This window comes from Notamacropus eugenii, chromosome 3 (genome assembly GCF_028372415.1).
Source record: "Notamacropus eugenii isolate mMacEug1 chromosome 3, mMacEug1.pri_v2, whole genome shotgun sequence".
In the NCBI taxonomy this organism is placed as follows: Eukaryota; Metazoa; Chordata; class Mammalia; order Diprotodontia; family Macropodidae; genus Notamacropus; species Notamacropus eugenii.
In genome coordinates, this window is record NC_092874.1 from 148,923,537 (window position 1) to 148,934,421 (window position 10,885).

Sequence of the window (10,885 nt, forward strand, 5' to 3'; positions counted from 1 at the left end):
AAATTAATTTATTTGTTTTCAGTTTTCTACAATCACTTCCATAAGTCTTAGATTTTCTCTCACTCCTCACCTCTCCCTCCCCGAGATGGCATGCAATCTTATATGAGTTCTACACATACATTCTAATTAACCACATTTTCACTTTAGTCATGTTGTATAGAAAAATTAAAATGAATGGGAGAAAACATGAGAAAAAACAAACCAAAACAAAACATAACACAAGAGAAAATATTTTGCTTCATTCTGCATTTTGAATCCACAGTTCTTTCTCTGGATGTGGATGGCACTTTGTCTCAAGAGTCCTTTGGGAATGTTTTAGGTCCTTGCACTGCTGTGAAGGGTTAGGTCTACCAGAAACAGTCATCGGATGCTGTGGCTGATATTGTGTGCAATGATCTCCTGTTTCTGCTCATTTCACTCAGCATCAGTTCATATACGTCCTTCCAGGCCTCTCTGAAGTCTTCCTGTTCATCGTTTCTTATAGCGCAATAGTATTCCATTACATTCATATACCACAACTTGTCCAGCCATTCCCCAAGTGATGGGCATCCCCTCAATTTTCAGGCCTTCTTCATTGGAATGTAATTTCCCTAAAGACAAGGATAGTTTTATTTTAGACTTTGTATCGCCAAAGCCTAGCACAATTCCTGGTGCACAATGTTGATGTTGTTTAGTACTTGTTGATTAATGATTAATAAATGCTTGTTGATTAATTGCTAACTAAGTTTCTCTAGAAGATGGATAGTATAGCAGTTAGAAAGACACAGATCACAGGACAAGCAGGCCTGGGAGAAGGGTTAGCAAGCTAGCAAGAAGTATCTGACCACTGGGCTCCTTCAGGGAGTTGAGGAAGAGAGGAGAGGGGGAGTCATTCAATGGGAAAGATTAAAGGAAAACTTTGCCCACTTCACAATTTGGCCTAAAATTTTAAAATGCTTGCTAATTTTGAGAGTTTTTTAAAAATGGAATTTAACTAGATCATCAACCCCTACAAATCTAGCCTAGTGCTAGCATTCATGCACTAAGATGACTTTGTAAGTTCTTAAATTACCTAACTATATCAGTCAGCAGTGGAGAACTAGATTTTTTCACTAAACCACCCCACATAGTTCTACTTTCTCTCTGCAGTTTGCTTAATTCATGTCTGTCTAAAGCCCTTAATGAGTTATGTGATAATAACATAATTAGCACCATCTGAGCTTGTTATTAGCCATAAATACTTGTCCACTGAGTAACTTCTCCCAACTAATTATTTCCAAATGAAAGTAGCTTTCTGCCCCTCTGATTACCAGTCAAAAATACCAACATATCTCTTGACTATTTTAGCTCCAAATTCACAGGCCCCTCAGTTGATTTGCTAACTCAGAAACATCTGCAGTCATGAGCTCAGGTTCATTGGCATCAAACTGTTTCTTTTAACCTCAACACATTGTTTTCAGCAGTCCTGCTGGGAAGTCCCACTTTGTTACTCTGTTTCTTCTGTTCTGTGCTCATGTTTCCCCAACAACCAATTAATTTGTTGAATACACAATATCTCTAGGATTCTATTGCGCCTTTCCTGGGATTAGGTTCTCATGACAAATCTGGCAGGATAACCTTTCTGCTATTTTCCTCATCCAAGTCCAAGTGAGATGATGCTTCAACAGAGTTGGAAATTTAATACCACTAGGATTTATTGAACACCTACTATATGCCAGTCACCATGATATTCAAAAGAGATAGAAGAAGCAGTTCTCGTGCACCATTTGAAGTCCTTCACAAATTGGCTCCATCCTATTTTTCCAGCCTTATTACGTATTACCATACCCTGTGGTCCTGCCAAACTCAGCTTCCTGCTGTGACTCGTGTATGACACTCTAATTCCTGTGTCTGTGCCTTTGTACAGGCTGTCTCCCAAGCCTATACTGCTCTTCCTTCTTTTTCCTCTTGTATCCTATGGTTCTCTTCAAGCCTCTGCTGAAACACCACCTTCTGCATGAATCCTTTCCCTGGTTTCTACAATTTCAAGGGCCCTATTTTCCACAAACTCCTCTGGCTAATAAAACTGACCAACCTACAATAAAAGAGATTGGGGCAGAACTCTGAGATAGTGTCACTTTATGAAAGGGTCCACGGTGCCCTCTAATGAAATAGACCTCAGATCTTTCTCACAATATGAGATGTCCTCTTCTTTCAGAACCTTGTATTTATAGAATTTGATACCAGATTTGTTACTGAGACATTTTGAAGTGGCTATACAAAATGCAGGATCCCATTGGTTAACATATTAACCATAAGCTAAAACAAGCAAAAGTTATCTATCAGCAAGGTCACAAGTTGAGTAAAGCAGGGAATATCTCTACTGACAGGATTAGGGTTAGAACTCATCCTTAAGTTAGACAGGAGGAGATGGCACAAGCTATACATATGCTCCAAGAACATCTCAGGAAAGTTTATGTACCATGCTACCATCCATGCTTGGTTTGATCATGTAATATGGGATGGAGATTTCTTTGTCAACATTCTTGTGATTGTCCAAGTGAGCGCCATAGCTGGCAAATAAGTAGTGAACATTACATTAAAGTTTGAGGCCTATGGGGACCCTTCTATTAGAATCTATATTTCCATGTGACTTATACAAAGTGTGGATTAATACATTGCTTATTCTTATAACTGTTATTAGGGGGTTGACCAGAAATGTTTTACTAGAAGAATATGTTTTAATAATTACTGACAATCATTATCCCCTTACAAAATCATAATGAACTGGCTAATACTGAGTTTGAGTAGGGATCCTCAATGAATCATTTCTCTCACTCCCTTGTGGCTATCTTCTATGTTTTCTGTATATACCTATTCATATGCACATTGTATTCCCCTTTAGAACAGAAGGTCTTTTAGGGCTAGAATTATTTTGCTTTTGTCTTTGTATTGGAGATACCTAGCACATAATAAATCCATAATAAATGCTTGCTTGCTTGATTGATTGAGGAGCTTACAAATAGAAAACTTGATTAATTCAAGAAGAGGTAGATTTAGAAGGACCTAATTATCTAGGTCATATTCCACTATTTAAAAAAAGAAGTCTTCAAAGATGCGAATAGCAAGATGGATGTGTGATTGCTTAATTACTACTTGTGTGACCTTGGGCAAGTTGTTTCCAGGAGTCAAACTCACATAGCAATGGAAACTTGCAGGCTTCATAATTGACTTAGAAACCACAAGTTGACATTACCTGTACTGTATTGTATTTTTATTTACTTTGTTAAACATTTCTCAATTACATCTTCATCTGGTTCTAGCAACACTGGGGTGTTTTGACCCCTCCAAGTCTTAAACTTCTCTGTACCTCAGTTTCTCAGATGTCAAATTGGGGCACTGGACAAGATGGTTTCTAAGGAACCATCCAATTTTCAATCTGTGATTCTATAATCCTATGCTCCTTTTAATGTAGGCGTTCTCCCTAAGAATGCTGATCATAATAAGATGATGTTTTCTTAACCTGTGTGACTCCTCCCACTGGTTCATCACAGGATTTCACCTAATATGCTAGAAGCCTACCTTGCTTTACTGTTATGGTGAAAATCTTGGTATAGAAAGGCGCCTTAAACTGGACCTTGGCAGTATGAATCATATGATTAATCTGGCTTTCTTTTATTTTTTCTATCACACTCTTATCTAGAGACTAGGGATAGAGAGAGTACCTATGGTATAATGTGTATAGAGGGCATTCAATACCCTTTGCCGTTGTTTTAATATATTTGCATTTTTTTCTTTTTGTCTGGACATGTGATTTTATAGTCAGAGGCAGAGGTGTCACATAGGCTGCTTGCAACATTCTACAGTGCTTAGTCAGAACCAGATTTAAATTGCAATTGGGAAATATTTTTAAAAATAAATTGAAAAAATGATAGAACATAGATAATCTTAATACACACTTTTCTAAGTCACTAAGTATTCCAAAGGGATCCTTATGTATGGTTATAACCCCATTTTTATTTGAATTTGACACTACTGATGCAGAGAACTTCCACTTGATAGAAACAACCCCACCCCACACCACCCCACCCCACCCCACCCCAGCAGATCAACAACTGTTTTACTGACGTAGCAGGTTGTTAGGGGGACATTGGGAAATTGGAAAATTGACTCACCAAGGATCACTCAGACAGGATTTTTCAGAGGCAGGAATGGAATCCAGGTCTTTCTGACTTTGAGACCACTGACTCTATCTATTGTGCCATGCTGCGTGCTTTTTTTTTTTTTAAAGTACATATTTAAAATACAAAAAACCAAGTTCTACAGGGCATGTGGTTATTTTGTGAGGTCAACTCCTATGTCTTATAGAGAAGGGTCAATAATTCTAATGAATTGTAAGAGGAGGAAATGAATTTAGTTTTCAAATGTGAAAGTAGGTAGGAAGAAAAAAGTATTTGCAATGATGAATAAAAGATTGAATGAATGAATTCCCAAACTTTTCTTAGAGCATATAAATACCTTATTCTACCTTTTCCTTTATTTCTCTCCCTTAAATGTCTGACATGATAGCCAGATGTAAGATGTCACTTTTAAATCTAACCCAACATTTGTTAATCACTTACATGAAGATTATTTTGCTAGGTACTGAGAATACAAATGTTACAATTAGAACTGCTGCTGGATCCAAGGAAGACCAAGGTATGTACCTTTTCTTTTTCTATGAAGGGGCTCCTTTCAGCTTTGGACTTAGGAATGTGGACTAGGTTTAGTCCTAGGGAAGCTGATCCCCTAGGTTTATATTCCTTTTCCTCCTCCATATTCTTTGCCTTTTTACACTTGAATATAACCTAAAGCTTAGGTTTTGGCTCATATCTAGGGTTTCCAGAAAGGGGAGAGTAGTAAGGTACTATAAATCAGGCTTGGGACAGCTATTTATTTCTCACACACAAAAGAAATGATCAGCATATGAGATTCATGAGCATGCATTAACAAGAAGCTTAACCAAGCACCTGAAATGACATATCTATTCTTAAACTCTCTTGGAAATTTGAGACTTAAAAATCACTAAACTATAAAGCAGTTTGTAGAACTGTTGAATGAGCATTTCACATTTCACCTTGGCTCTACAATGTCTTTCTCAATGTTGATGTCTTCTAGAAAACCATGCCTGGGTTTGGACTCATCCTCCGACCAGTAGTTATGTCCTTCAAGTGGATGCTATAGTAGATATATAGAGAGAATTGCCATCATTGGCTGAGGGTCCAGTATGTCCTGACCACTTGAGCATAGGAGGATGCCTCCAAGCCTAAGTATGTCTGCCTTGGCAATGCTGTTCAGCCACCTGTACTCAGGATAAGACTAAGGAATAGAGACTGAACTTACAGCAACTCTCAGAGAAGGGAACCCTCTCTGCCAATTTAGGTCAACGCTGCCTCTGAAACTTAGCGTCTTAGCTGCCTAGCACACCATCAGGTACAGTCACTTGTCCAGAGTCACACAGCCATTATGTGTCAGCTGCATGACTTCACTTCAGGCCTTTTTTATTCCAAGGCTGACTCTCTTTGCATTATACCATACTACCTCTATTGCTGAGGCTAGGAACACAAAATAGAAGAGGCACCTAGAGCTCTGAATTCTAGTCTGGGACTCTCCCAGACAGGATATGTGCTATAGTTTCCAGGTAGCTGGGAGGAGAAAGGGAAATGCCACCAGAAGCACTCTGTATATGCTTCAAACCTCACTATCTATATGAAATACAGAAGTTCAGACCAACTCACTGTTTACTACATTCCCTCTCCTGCTTTTCCACAGGTGGTCCCCGTGTCTGAAACACACTACATCCTAACCTTCATCTTGTAGGAAATCTCAGACTAGGTTCTTTCAAAGCACAGCTCAGATCCTACTTCCTACATATGGCCTTTCTTAATAAATGCTTAATTCCTCCTTCCTTCCCTTCTTTCTTTTCTCTTCTTTCTTCTTTCCTTCCTTCCTCCATCCCAGAAACTGAGGTCTTGAAATTATGCTCCCAAAGTGTTGGGGTAAATGTTTGTACGTTGATTCTTGCTTTATCTTCGAAGTCAATATCGCTTTGTCAAAGCTAATCTAATGTTAAACCCTAACTCTAATGTTAAATGGTTAAAAGGAAGTGGGGTGATTGTCACTGGGACCCTAACAGAGTTGGTGGAAGTTGAGGTCATGTAAAAAAAGAGACAATTCAACCTCATCAGGGTACTAGAACACCGCCAAGGGGGACAGGATAAAATATAAGAGACTCGGTCCTAAGAGAGTAGGGCCAGAGCAACTGTTACAAGTATATAACACTATAAAATTTCCTCTACTTTAGGGTAGCACTTCTTAAACTGTGGGTTGACACCCTTTAGGGTGGGGAAAATTTGGCAATGGTAAAAGGTTTGTGAATGCACAATGATCAAAAATTAATAATAAATCCAAGGTGTTTCAGGCAGCACTTTCCCCTGTTGCGTTGGGCATAATAGAACATCCTACCATAAGAAACAGCAAATGTGTAAAAATAGATCATGGGGACAAGTGGATAGATATACCTGAAATCTTGCTCATTCTTCTCCAATTGAAACTGCAATGTCTAGCTTGAAGGAAGTAGGAAAATGAGTCACGAGGGTGACACTGTTCTCTTCTAAAAGAGTGGTACCAAAGTAGAATTACATCTTCCTCCCTGAATATTGATGCTTTAAGATTATGACTTTTTAGGTTCAAAACCAAAAGCTTTTAGATTCCTTGGTTTTGAACCTTTAAACGGAGAGAGTACCTACAGACTAGACTCCATACCACATGCTAGTTATACAAAAGACTATCACAAATAATGATCAGGGAATAGAATCATTTATCCCAACAGATAGCCAACATATATCAGAGAAATTCTGCAGATTAGAATGTGCCTCAAAATACACAAAAGTGAATGATCTCTTTACAGGCAAACAAGATGAGCTCTAGCTCAAACAAGAGAACTCCAATTTCACGCAAGCAGCAGTTCTCCAAAAGTGTGAGACACAAGCTAGAAATCGGTGAAATGCGGAGGCTTTTCTTACATGTCTTTCTTCCAAAAATTCTCTTTTTTCCTCCTCCCCTATCTTTCTCTCTCTTCCCTACCTCCTAGAACCTCCTAGAGATAGGAAAAAAATGTTGCCTAGCATTCTTCAAAAACATTCCTAACTAAAAAAACCACAATTAATAGGGTGAAAGCTCAGCTGTTGAGAAAAGGGTATTAAAAAATCTAACAGTTAAAGTCTTTATTCAAAAAAGTCAGGTTGAGATGACTAAAAGCTTCCTCACTAACATCTTTTCCCTCTCTCTTTTTTCTCAGCAGAACATTGTTATGACTACCTCATAGAATAAAGAAACTCACAGAATATCTAGCTCTAGATAATTTTGTGAAAGAGAATAGCTATTTCTCTTCCTGGCATGGTAAAGGGAGTGATCCTGCCTAAGTGTAAGGGTATAGATTTGGCGACCCCCTGAAATATACATGACAGCTTTACGATTCTGTGATTGACAGTGAACCAATAATTATGGTCAATGGGCCCCAAAGTCACTGTGGGCTAAATTCTTCATCCAGTTGCTGACACCTAATATTCACTTAATGTCACTACCAAAATTATATTCCTTCATAGAACTGTGGATATGGAAAAACGTGTCTTGAGGCCAAAGCTTAGCAATATCTAATAAAAGGAATTTCAACCAAAGTAACTAGGAACCAAGGATAAAATTTCCTCTGCCTAATGCATGAATTATTCATATTTAAATCTCCCATAAATCTTAGTAATAAAGGTTTCTGCAGGTCAAAGGCATAATTTGTGAATCATGTTTTTTCTACCTCTGTTCTCAGACCTGAAGCCTGGGGCACAACATCATTCTCCACTGTCTGCGTCAAGTCCTTGAAAAATATGTTGATCCAGAAAAGAGTTATATTTGCAATTTACCACTTGGTTTCCACTGGGAAGAGTGGACCCTTTACCCTCAAGATTGTAAAGGTCTTGTTTTGTGTACTAAAGAAACGCTCATTTTGTCAGAGTACTTTCTAAGGCATACTTCCATATTTTCCTCCATCAAGCAAAGCTCTTACTTTCTGAGGCCACAGGGTCAAAGACTTAGAACTGAAAGGGACCTAGATGATCATTTATTTCAAACTTATTATTACATATAATATATTCCAGATGTATGTGGAATGTATAATTCCATATATTGCATGTAATATATTTTATCACGTATGTGTATATATACATATCTATGTATAAATAGATATACGTGTGTGTATAGTAGATAAAGAAACAAAGGCCAAGAATTTTAAAGATTAATCTCTAAAGAGCCTAGAAAGAGGAAGTAAATTGTCTAAGGGTGCTTAGGTAGTTTGTAGTGGAGTTGAGATTTGAGCACAAATTATCAGACTCTAGATACACTATTTATTTTATTATATGTGCCACAATAAGTTCCACTAAATCCCAAGCCATCCTTGTTACTTTTCAATTCAGATAAACACTGTCATGTTCAGATATAGACTCATGGCTATTTCAAAGAAGAATCTGAGTACTGTCTATAGAAACCCCACAAACCCAGGACCAGCTATCCTAAAGGATCAGTGTTGACCCTTCAGATCTTTCCCTACTTCTGAACTGAAAGGAGCAAGACCTCCTCACAGGTGACCATACTTATACTCTGGCAGAATCACTTTAACTTCTTAAAATTGTTTATTTTTAATTCACTCATTTTTTTCTCTTTGTATCCTCATACCACCCTCTTGGGGAAAGAAAAAAGAAAACCCTTTTAAGAAATATATAGTTAAGCAAAATAAATTTGCATGGTGGTGGTGTAAAAATACATATTTAATTCTACATCTTAAAAACATCACCTCTTCATTAGAAGTTGAGGAACATTCTTCATTCTTGATCTTCTGAAAGCAAAGTTGGTCAGCATTTTGATCAGTGTTCTTAAGTCTTTCATAGTTGTTTGTCTTTCAAATGCTATTATTGAATAAATTACTATCCTTGTTCTTGCTTCACTCACAATTCATACGTCTTCCCTGGTTTCTCTGAAACCATTCTTTATGGTAGGATGTTTCATTGAATTCACGTAATTGTCCATTCTTTTCCTCATTGGTAGTTCCTCAAAAACTTTTTTAGTTTCTAGTTCTTTGCCATTATTTTTGCATATATGGGTCTTTTTCTTTTTTCTTTTATTTCTTTGTGATAGATGCCTACTGATGGTATTATTGTGTCAGAAGACATACAGAGTTTAGTAGCTTTTGGAACATAGCTCCAAATTGCTATCCAGAATGACTAGACCAATTCACAGCTCTAATAGTGAGCTGATATGCTTGTTTTCCTGAAGACTCTTCAATATTTGTCATTTTCCCTTTTTGTCAGCATTGCCAGTCGTAGGGGTGTGATGTAGAACTTCAGTTGCTTTAATTTGCATATTTATAATTATCAGTGCTTTAGAGCATTTTTTATTTATCTATTAATAGCTTTAACTTATTCCTTTGAAAAATATTTGTTCATATTCTTTGATAGTATATATCAACTGGAGAATTGGCCTTACTGTTATAAATTTGAATAATTTCATCATATATTGGAAATGAGACCTGTATTGGAGAAATTTACTTCAAAGATTTTTCTAGTTCATTGTTGTATTAGCTTCATTCAACTTATACACAACTTTAAAAAATTGACAAAAATCCACTTTCTCTTCCTCTTCCCTCTTCCATACCTCAACTGAAAAAGAAAGAAAGAAAAAAAATACTTGCAACACATAATCACAGTTAAGGGGGGGGAAATCCTGAATTGGTCATATTCTTTGTAAGAAGAAGAAGGTGGTGAGAAAGAAGTATGCTCAGCACTTGGAGGTTTGATGCAATTGACTTTTACTCCCCTGCCCTTCTGTTCTTTTCCTCATTCAGAGCCAGGTGATAGAATTTGACCCTTTTTAAAATTATGTTAAATTCATCTTCAAGATTTGTACTTCAAAGTTCCGAGTTAGTTTTGTTCAAGATGAATCCCTCCTCTCCCATTACTACTCCTCCCTTCTCCCTCTTTTTTTCCTGTTTCCCTGTTGAGTGAAATACTTTTCTGCATACAACTGTGTTTGTATTTTTTTTTATCCTTTTACTAGTTCAAATCAAAGTGAGGTTCAAGTGTTGCCCCCTTTCCCAAGGCAATAATCTTTGTTTGAATGATCTCCTGAACAAATATGTGAAATGATTTCCCCCTCATTCAGTATACTCCTTTTCCATTTCCTTTCTTTCTTCTCTTAAAATCATCAAAACATGATGGAGTAGAAGCAGGGACTTGCTAGAGCTCTCCCTCCAGACCTCTCAAAAATTCTGTTAAAAGACTCTAAACAAATTCTAGAGCAACAGAAGCCATGAAATGGCAAATTGAAGCAAATTTCCAGCCCAAGACAATATGGAAGGTGAGCAGGAAGGGTCTATCACACCAGGCTGGGAGTGGAGCACAGTTGGTAGTGGACCTTGCTATGGCAGGCAGAACTGGAACAGGCCATAGGGGAATGAATCACTGGTGACTGCTGCAGTTTCCACAAATGCTAAAGACATCTTCAAAGGTCAGTGGGAAGGGTCTATCACCTGACTGAGAGGAGAGTATGATCTAGCCCCAGCCCTAGCCCCAAGACGGTGGCAGCCACTGATGAAGAAGAAGCTCCTCCACTTAACAAAGGACTCAAATGTCAAATAATTGGCTAGGAAAATGAGCAAATGGGAAAAAGAAACAGACCATAGATTCTTGCTTTCTCAGTGAAGAGGCATTTTCTTACATCATTGGTGATGGAGAAGATCAAAATGTACAACCAGAAGAAGATAACAAAACTGAAGCTCCTGCATGCAAAGCCTCCAAGAAAAATATAAGTGGGTCTCAGGTCATGAAAGAACTCAGAAAAGATT

General features: G+C 37.6%; 1 long non-coding RNA gene across 1 annotated transcript in view; it reads left to right on the forward strand.

The window, feature by feature from the left end:
* LOC140531283 (uncharacterized) overlaps window positions 1–7,996 on the forward strand; it is a 35,845-nt gene extending 27,849 nt beyond the window's left edge. The window contains exons 2-3 of the long non-coding RNA XR_011976314.1: window positions 4,600–4,656; window positions 7,820–7,996. This is a non-coding gene — a long non-coding RNA (uncharacterized lncRNA). The remainder of the gene's footprint in view (window positions 1–4,599; window positions 4,657–7,819) is intronic.
* The last annotated feature ends 2,889 nt before the right edge of the window (window positions 7,997–10,885 follow it).